The following is a 9,622-nucleotide window of genomic DNA, read 5'->3' on the forward strand; positions in this document are numbered from 1 at the left end:
AGAGCACCTTTATAATTACCCATTTATGTTGTGACGTTTGGTAGAACACAAAGTGTTCCTTCGGTATTTGGGAGTTGCATAATCTCATGGTCTGAGGAACTGGTATAAGTCATGAAGAAAGCAGTAGCAATGAAACTGACATGATCATAATGATAAGCTAACGGATGGGTCATGTCCATCACATAATTCTCCTAATGATGTGATCCCGTTCATCAAATGACAACACATGTTTATGGTTACGAAACATAACCATCTTTGATTAACGAGCTAGTCAAGTAGAGTCATACTAGGGACTATATGTTTTGTCTATGTATTCACACATGTACTAAGTTTCCGATTAATACAATTCTAGCATGAATAATAAACATTTATCATGAATTAAGGAAATAAATAATAACTTTATTATTGCCTCTAGGGCATATTTCCTTCAAAATCGCTAAAGCTAAAGACAATGAAATTATTGAAACTGATGAGATTATTGAAACTGATGAAGTACTTGAAACTAGAAATCTTGAAACACCTGTTAGACCTAGCGCTCCTAGATATGAATTGCCTAAGGTACCTGAGTGTTATGTTATGGATGAGGAAACAACTATAGACTTTCTTGCTTGCAATGATAGAGATGATTTAAAGAAATTATTACGCAAACTGAAAGAAAAATCTTTGAATTCTAGAATGCAATATGATCCTAAGTTTGCTACTTCACCTATCTTTGTTACCGATAAGGACTATGAATTCTCTGTCGACCCAGAGTTAATCAATTTGGTTGAATCTGATCCTTTCCATGGCTATGAAATGGAAACTGTTGTGGCACATCTTACTAAGTTAAATGATATGGCCACCCTTTTTGCTCATGATGAGAAAATTTGTTAGTAATATATTCTGAAGTTATTTCCGTTCTCATTAAAGGGTGATGCCAAGATATGGTACAATACTTGATCCTGGTAGCATGCATAGCCCCCAGGATATGATTTATTACTTCTGCGAAAAATATTTTCCTGCTCATAAAAAACAAGCTACCTTACAGGAAATATTTAACTTTGTGCAAATTGAAGAAGAGAGTCTCCCACAAGCTTGGGGGAGGCTTCTCCAATTGCTTAATGCTTTGCCCGATCATCCTCTTAAGAAAAATGAAACACTTGATATCTTCTATATTGGACTAACCGATGCTTCTAGGGACTTCCTAGATAGTTGTGCTGGTTGTGTTTTCAGGGAACGAAATGTTGAACAAGCTGAGGAATTATTGAATAATATATGGAAAAATTATGATGATTGGACTCTTCCTGAACCACCGCCTAAACCCACTCCGAAGAAGAGGGGTATCTTATATCCCAGTCCCGAAGATATGCAAGAGGCAAAAGAGAGTATGAAGGAAAAAGGTATTAAAGCCGAGGATGTTAAGAATTTACCACATATTGAAAAAATACATGGACTAAATACACCGCCTCCACGGGTGGTAGAGGTAAATTCTCTATTAAAGTTTGATGAAGGTGATATCCCTTACAATAAACATCCTAGTCAGTGCTTATATGAGTTTGACAACTACATTATGAAAACAAGATCACTTCAATGCCAATGTTATGAAACAATTGAAATATAATTCTGATATGATTGTCTGCTTGAGTGACTTGTTATTTAGAGTATCCAATGATGTTAGAGGTGTGGGAAAATGTGCCTCTATGGTTCAAACCCAGTTAGAAAAGGTTGCTAAATATCAAAGAGATTTGCTTGATGAAATGAATAATAACATGAATGATCATGCTATTAGAGTAGTAACTAGAGGTGGTAGAATAACTCAGGAACCACTTTATCCTGAAGGACACCCTAAAAGAATTGAACAATATTCACAAAGAATTAAAAATGATGCACCTAGTCCTTTTAAAAAGAAAAAGAAGAAGAAAAATATAGGACTTTGCATACCTCTAGTGAACCTGAGATAGAAAAACCTTCTGAAGATAACAAAGATGTCTCTATTTCTGATGCTGAAACTCAATCTGGTAATGAACATTCACCTAGTGATAATGAAAATGAAAATGATGATGTTCATGAAGACACTCCACCAGATAATGATGTTGAAATAGAACCAGCTGTTGATCTTGATAACTCACAACCTAAAAATAAAAGAGACGATAAAAGAGACTTTGTTGCTAGGAAACATTGTAAAGAAAGAGAACCATGGGTTCAAAAATCCATGCCCTTTACACCTAAACCAACTAAGAAAAAATATGATGAAGAATTTGAATGCTTTGCTGAAATGCTTAGGCCGCTTGATTGATATTTTAAAGATGGCCCCTTATGCAAAATACATGAAAGACATCATCACCAATAAGAGGAAAATACCTGAAGTTGAAATCTCCACCGTGCTTGCTAATTATTCTTTTAAGGACGGAGTAACTAAAAAACTTGGAGATCCAGGAATACCAACTATACCTCTCTCCATAAAACGAAATTATGTCAAAACTACTTTATGTGATTTAGGAGCTGGTGTTAGTGTTATGCCCTTCTCCTTATATAAAAGACATGTTTTGAATAAACTCACACCTACTGAAATATCTTTGCAAATGGTTGATAAATCACCTGCCACACCTATCGGTATTTGTGAGGATGTGACCGTTGTTGTTGCAAATGTTACTATCTTAACTGACTTTGTTATACTTGAGATGCCCGAGGACGACAACATGTCGATTATCCTTGGTAGACCATTCTTGAATACTGCAGGGGCCGTTATTGATTGCACTAAAAGTAATGTCACTTTTCATATCAATGGTAATGAGCATACGATGCACTTCCCGAAGAAACAATTCCAAGTGAATGGCATTAATGCTATTGAAAAATCTCCGACACTCACTATTGGAAGTTTTCAACTACCTCTACCTACTACCAAGAAGAAATATGAAATGCTTATTGTTGGGGATATGCATATTGTCGTTGAGGTAACTTAGTGTTTTACGAAAGTTCTTCGGTTTCATGCTAATCAGAAGTGGTTGTTAATAAGACTTGATCAACCTTATTAATGAATCATTTTTGAGAGGTATGAAGTTGATGAATCTAGTAGGCACAACCTTCTGTCCCTACCTTTTGTTTTCTATTTTCCTATTTAAATAAATAAAATGCCATGTTTTGTGTGGTTTTTGAATTTCCCATGCAATAAAAAAATGACCCAAAAATAAAAGTTCTCAGAATGCCCTGAAAATTTAACACAATTTTTTCTGAATATTTCTGAAATTTTTAGTGCAAATAACATCGAGGGGGTACACCAAGTGGGCACAACCCACCTAGGCGTTCCAGCAACCCTAGGCATGACCTGGTGGGTTGTGGTCCCCATGTGGGTCCCCTCACTTATCCCTTCAACCCATTCCTTCACCTACCTCCAGAAAAAATCACCATAGCTCTCTTTCTCGTGTTCTTGCTCTGAAACCCGCGGATTTCGATCTCTTTGCTCGAAGCTCCATTTCTGAAACTGTTTTTGGGGATTGCTACTTGGTATGTGACTCCTCCATTGCTCCAATTAGTTTTTGCTTTAGTGGATTATATTTTGAATAATTATCTACTCTTGGTGCTGTTGTAGATGAGCTTGCATGTTGAATTCTTAGAGTTCTAAGTAGTTTGAATGCTTAATATGGCCTATATGCATCCTTATGAGTAGTTGCTATCAATCTTGTGAAGTTTTGTTGACAAAAAAATTGTGGACTAAATTTTTTAGAATTTTATCTATAGGAATAAGATGAGTTTCTTTAGGAAGTTTGCCTCCAAGAAAAATGCCAACGGAGTCATTGGGGAATCATCACACAATGACCTCCATACTCGGAGAAGGGTGGATGTGCGGCTGTGCGAATGGCCACATAATCCCTTCGTGGATGGGGCCATGATCCATCAAGAGTTCGCCCAATTCGCTGCTAATGCTGGACTGACCAACTTCATTGCAGCTGAGTGTGAACAATACCATCTCCTTACAAATTCCTTTGTGCAAAATTTTCATTTTCTAAGTAGGAATAACCCCCTGGGGTGCAGTTTAACTTATATGCTGAAACCCGTCAAATGCCACTCACTCAGAGTTTGAGGACTTTTATCATACTCTGTCAGTGGGAGATGAGAGAGGCGTATTGAGTGTCACCGCCACTAGCTTGCAGTTTCCTTCTATGCATTATTTTGCTTTATTCATCACTAAGTGTTTAGTTGCTAGAGAAAAGGTTGGTGCACTCAGTGCTCCCGACTTTGCCATCTTACGCCGCGCACTTTATGGCGATAACACCTTTAGCCTCGGGGCTATTATTGCACGTCGTATGCACCTTAACAGAACCAAGGGCAAAAATTCATGGTGGTATCTATGCTACTTGTTTAGCGAGTCACTTTAACGTTCAAATCCGCCAACATGATTATCGTTTACCGAAGGTTTATTTAGATCACCAGGCGATGACGGATCACCAGTTTACTGATATTGACAGCTCTATTAATAATGTTCCTTACACGCTGGTCTTTAGTGTGGATTCCCGTGATATAATTCCGTTGCCTGCGCCTGCTTTGTTTGATTCTATTGCCAGGGGCAGATACAAGATCATGCCTAAGGACATTTTTGCCTACCGGAACGCCTAGGCAGCGGCGGAGGAGGAGCCTCAGGAGTGGGACGCTCAGGTACCTGCATCCCAACACTTCAACATGAGACCAGACGGCTACTACGAGTGGTGATCACCAAGCTAGGCCAAAAGCCTAAGCTTGGGGGAGTATGTATTTCCACCAACATTATATTCATGTGTGCACATTTCATTCCAGTTGTCGGTGTTCACACTTTTCATTATATTATCCATGCTAGATTTATTTTCTTGCTTTCTTCTCATGTGTTTGAAAAACTTGAGAAAACAAAAATATTTCTTGTTTCTTTTTGGTTTTTCTTTCTAGCTTAATTAGTTGTAGTATTAAAAGAAAACTCAAAAGATTTCTCATTCCTTCTTTTTGTTTGCTGGGAGCTTTCCCATGTAAACAATTTTTCACATGTTTATTTTCCTTTTGTTCAATTTGCTTTCTTTAAGAAAAGCTAAAAACTCCAAAAATATTTCAGTGTGCTTCTCTAAAATTCTTTTCTTTTGTTGAGCCATACTGAGGACAAGACCATGATGAAAATGTTGAGTGGCTCTCATATGTATTATTCTTGATATAGCAAAGATCCCAAATTACCTTGTCTTCTCCTTTTGAATAAAATGTTTGCAGATTCCAGCTTAGTCCACGACACTCTTGCACTATTATTATTTTCATATCATTTGGTTGTGCAAGTGAAAGGCAATAATGATGATATTTGATGAAGTGACTATGGCAGATTGAAACGGGTATGAACTCAACTTGCTCTATTTTTGTAAATATGTTTAACCTAGTATCCATGATTTAGCATATTATGATCAAACATGTTTGCAATGACAATTACAAATTATAGATTCTCATGCCATGCTTAACTAGTTGGGAGTGGATAATGATTTATCTTGGATGTCAACATGCATTAAAATGATTGTGATCATCATATGATGATATGGTATCCTCCTCTAAATGTTTCAAGTGGCTTGACTTGGCACATGTTCATGCATGCAGTTGAATCAAAACAACATAGCCTCTATTATATTTATGTTCATGGTGTTCATATCCTACTCATGCTAGTATTCATTGTTTATTATGCATAATGCATGTCCATGACCATTTTTGCTCTTTAGCTGGCCGCTTCTCAATCTATTTGCTAGCCTTCGCCTATACTAAGTGGAAATACTGCTTGTGCATCAAAATCCTAAAACCCAAAGTTTTTCCAGAAGAGTCCAGCATATCTACCTATATGCGGCATTACCCTGCTGTTCTAAGTAAATTTGCATGTGCCACCTCTAAAATTTCAAATGAACATATGTTTTTGTGTGCCTGGATTGTTCATAGAGCGATAAGGGGTAGTTGGTATCTTCCATGCTAAGCGGGTTATTCTCATGATGAGTGTTTATTCACTCATCCTTGCATGAGAGGGACGGTAATAGGGATTCCCAGTCCCGAAATCAAAAATTGCAAATAATTAAACAAAACTCCACCGGGATTGTTGTTGGTATGGATGGTACCCGTGGATTCGGCTAGCCATGGAGTGTGTTTATTGGTGGAGGGGGAGCAAACCTTTACTTTTACTGCTTGGGAACCGCCACTAATGTGTTTAGCATTGAAGATATTGATAACTTTTGGTCGTGAAGTAAACAGGAAGGGTGCATTCCCCAAAATTTCATTTATCTCTATTTTTAAAACTTTGAGCTCTGGCACCTCTGCTAATGCCTGCTTCCCTCTGTGAAGGGACTATCTATTTAATTTTATGTTGAGTCATCACCTTCACAAATAAGCGCCAGATCTGAGAGCACTATTGTCATCCTCATGCATTGTGTGTAGTTAGTGTTGAATGCATCATGACTGGATCTTTTCTACAATGAATTACAATGTTTAGTCGCTCTTGAACTTTGGAGGTGCTCTGCATTTATGTTTTGCGGTCTCAAAAAGGGCTAGTGAGATACCACTGTTGTCATATTATATCATGGTTGTTTTGATGAAGTATTGTCATTTGAGATATCTTATTATTGCTTGCTAGTTGCTTATGCCATTGATATGAGTTGATATAATTTTTAAGAGTTTATTGTTGACATGGTCTTTGCTAAAAACCTGGGTGCTACTTAAGCTTATTTATGTACACAAGAACAAAAGAGTTCGTAAAAGTTTTTCTTTTTCACTTTCAGTTTATTAACTGAATTGCTTGAGGACAAGCAAACGTTTAAGTTTGAGGGGGTTGATACGTCTCCGAAGTATCTACTTTTCCCGACACTTTTGCTCTTATTTTGGACACTAATTTGCATGATTTGAATGAAACTAACCCGGACTGACGCTATTTCAGCATAACTACCATGGTGTTGTTTTTGTGCAGAAATAAAAGTTCTCGGAATGGAATGAAACTTTTTGGAGAATTTTTATGCAATAAAGTAAAAATACTGGAGGCACGAACCACCGGAGGGCCCCCCCTAGGTGAGCACAACCCATAAGGGTGCACCCCCATCCTGGCATGCCCAGGTGGGTTATCCTCACCTGGTGGCCCCGCAGACCCTGAGTCCAACTCCTTAAATACCTATTTTTGGTGAGAAAAATCAAGAAGGAAGAATTATTGCATTTCACAAGACGGAGGCGCCCCCGCCTCCTGTACTTCATCGGGAGGCCAGATCTAGCGTCCGTTTGGGGCTCTGGAGAGGGGAATCTCCGATCTTCGTCATCACCAACCCTCCTTCATCGCCAATTCCATGATGCTCCCCACCAGGAGTGAGTAATTCCTTCGTAGGCCTGCTGGTTGGTGAGGATTTGGATGGGATTCATCATGTAATCGAGTTAGTTTTGTTAGGGCTTGATCCCTAGCATCCACAATGTTCTGAGATAAATGTTGCTATGACTTTGCTATGCTTAATGCTTGTCACTAGGGACCGAGTGCCATGAATTCAGATCTGAACCATTTATGTTTTCACCATTATATCTATGTTCTAGATCTGATCTTGCAAGTTATATGCACCTACTATGTGTTACGATCCGTAAACCTAGGAGTGACAATAGTCGGGATACTTTGCGGTGATGACCGCAGTTTGAGGAGTTCATGTATTCACTATGTGTTAATGCTTTGTTCCGGTTCTCTATTAAAAGTAGGCCTTAATATCCCTTAGTTTCCTTATGGACCCGCTGCCACAGGAGGGTAGGACAAAAGATGTCATGCATGTTCTTTTCATAAGCACTTTTGACTATTTACGAAATACCTGCCTACATTATATTTATGAACTAGAGCTAGTTTTGTATCGCCGTAGGTTATGACTGTTGTATGATGAATATCATCCAACGAATCCATGGATCCAATGCCTACGAGTTTTTCACATATTGTTCTTGCTAAGTTACTATTGCTATTGCTACTGTTACACTTGCTACAAAATCATTGCTATTACTGTTACTGTTGTTACTGTTACCACTGTTGCTATCAAAACTATCATACTACTATGCTATTGATTATCTTGCTGTAGATATTTAATCTCCAGGTGTGGTTGAATTGACAACTCAACTACTAATATTTGCAAATATTCTTTGACTCCCCTTGTGTCGAATCTATAAATTTGGGTTGAATACTCTACCCTCGAAAACTGTTGCGATCCCCTATACTTGTGGGTTATCAGGTGATGCAACACCAATTCCCGGAAGGCTTCAAGCCTATAAATATCGAGCCATACGATGGGACAACGGATCCATCCGTATGGATTGAAGATTTCATACTGCACATTCACATGGCACGAGGAGATGACCTCGATGCCATCAAGTACCTACCATTAAAGCTCAAGGGTCTGGCTCGACACTGGTTAAATAGCCTCCCCAAAGACTCCATATGATGTGGGCAGGAACTCAAAGAGGCCTTCTGAGCTAACTTTCAGGGCACGTATGTCCGCCCCCCGGACGCCGATGACCTGAGCCACGTAATCTAGCAGCCCGATGAGTTAGCCCGACAATTTTGGAACCGGTTTTTGACCAAGAAGAACCAGATCATTGATTGTCCGGAGGCTGAAGCTATGGCCACCTTCAAGCATTGTATTCGGGATGAATGGTAGCACGTCAGCTTGGCCAAGACAAGCCGAGAATGATGTCATCACTTACCTCCCTGATGACCCGCTTCTGCGCCAGAGAGGATAGTTGGTTGGCCCATAGAAGCACCAACCTAGAAGCCCTCGACACCTCTGATGTCCGGGACGGGAATGGAAATCCACGACGCAATAAGAACAAGCATCGACACAACAACAGTGAAGTCGACGAAACGGTAGTAAATGCTAGATTCCGTAATCTGAAGTCTGTACCAGAGAAAAAGCCTTCTAAAGGCAACTAGGATGGAACAACTAAATTGGATGCAATCTTGGACAGGCCGTGCCAGATCCATGGCACCCCCGAGAAGCCCACCAACCACACCAACCGTAACTGTTGGGTGATAAAACAGGCTGGCAAGCTCACAGCCGAAGACTCCAGTAAAAGCCCTCGGAGCAAGGACGATGAGGAGCCCCGCAGGCCGAGCAGTGGAGGCCAAAAACCCTTCCCTCCAGAGGTCAAGACGGTGAACATGATCTACACCACCCACATACCAAGAAAGGAGAGGAGGCATGCACTACGAGATGTTTACGCCGTCAAGCCCGTAGCGCCAAAGTACAACCCATGGTCGGCTTGCCCGATCACCTTCGATCGTAGGGACCATCTGACCAATATTTGTCATGGAGGATATGCGGCCCTGGTACTTGACCCCGTTCTCGATGGGTAGCACCTCACAAGAGTTCTCATGGACAGAGACAGTAGCCTCAATTTGATCTATGCAGACACGATGAGGAAGATGGGGATCGATCTGTCAAGGATAAAACCTAGTAACATCACTTCTAAGGGAGTTATTCCGGGCGTAGAATCCCGTTGCACGGGCATGGTGACTATGGAACTAGTATTCGGCTCACCAGACAACTTCCGAAGCGTAGATTTAATCTTCATATCGCCCCTTTCCGTAGTGGCTACATGATACGTCTCCAACGTATCTATAATTTTTGATTGTTCCATGATATTATATTATCCATCT

The sequence above is a fragment of the Triticum dicoccoides genome, chromosome 7B, assembly GCF_002162155.2.
Source record: "Triticum dicoccoides isolate Atlit2015 ecotype Zavitan chromosome 7B, WEW_v2.0, whole genome shotgun sequence".
Taxonomy (NCBI): domain Eukaryota; kingdom Viridiplantae; phylum Streptophyta; class Magnoliopsida; order Poales; family Poaceae; genus Triticum; species Triticum dicoccoides.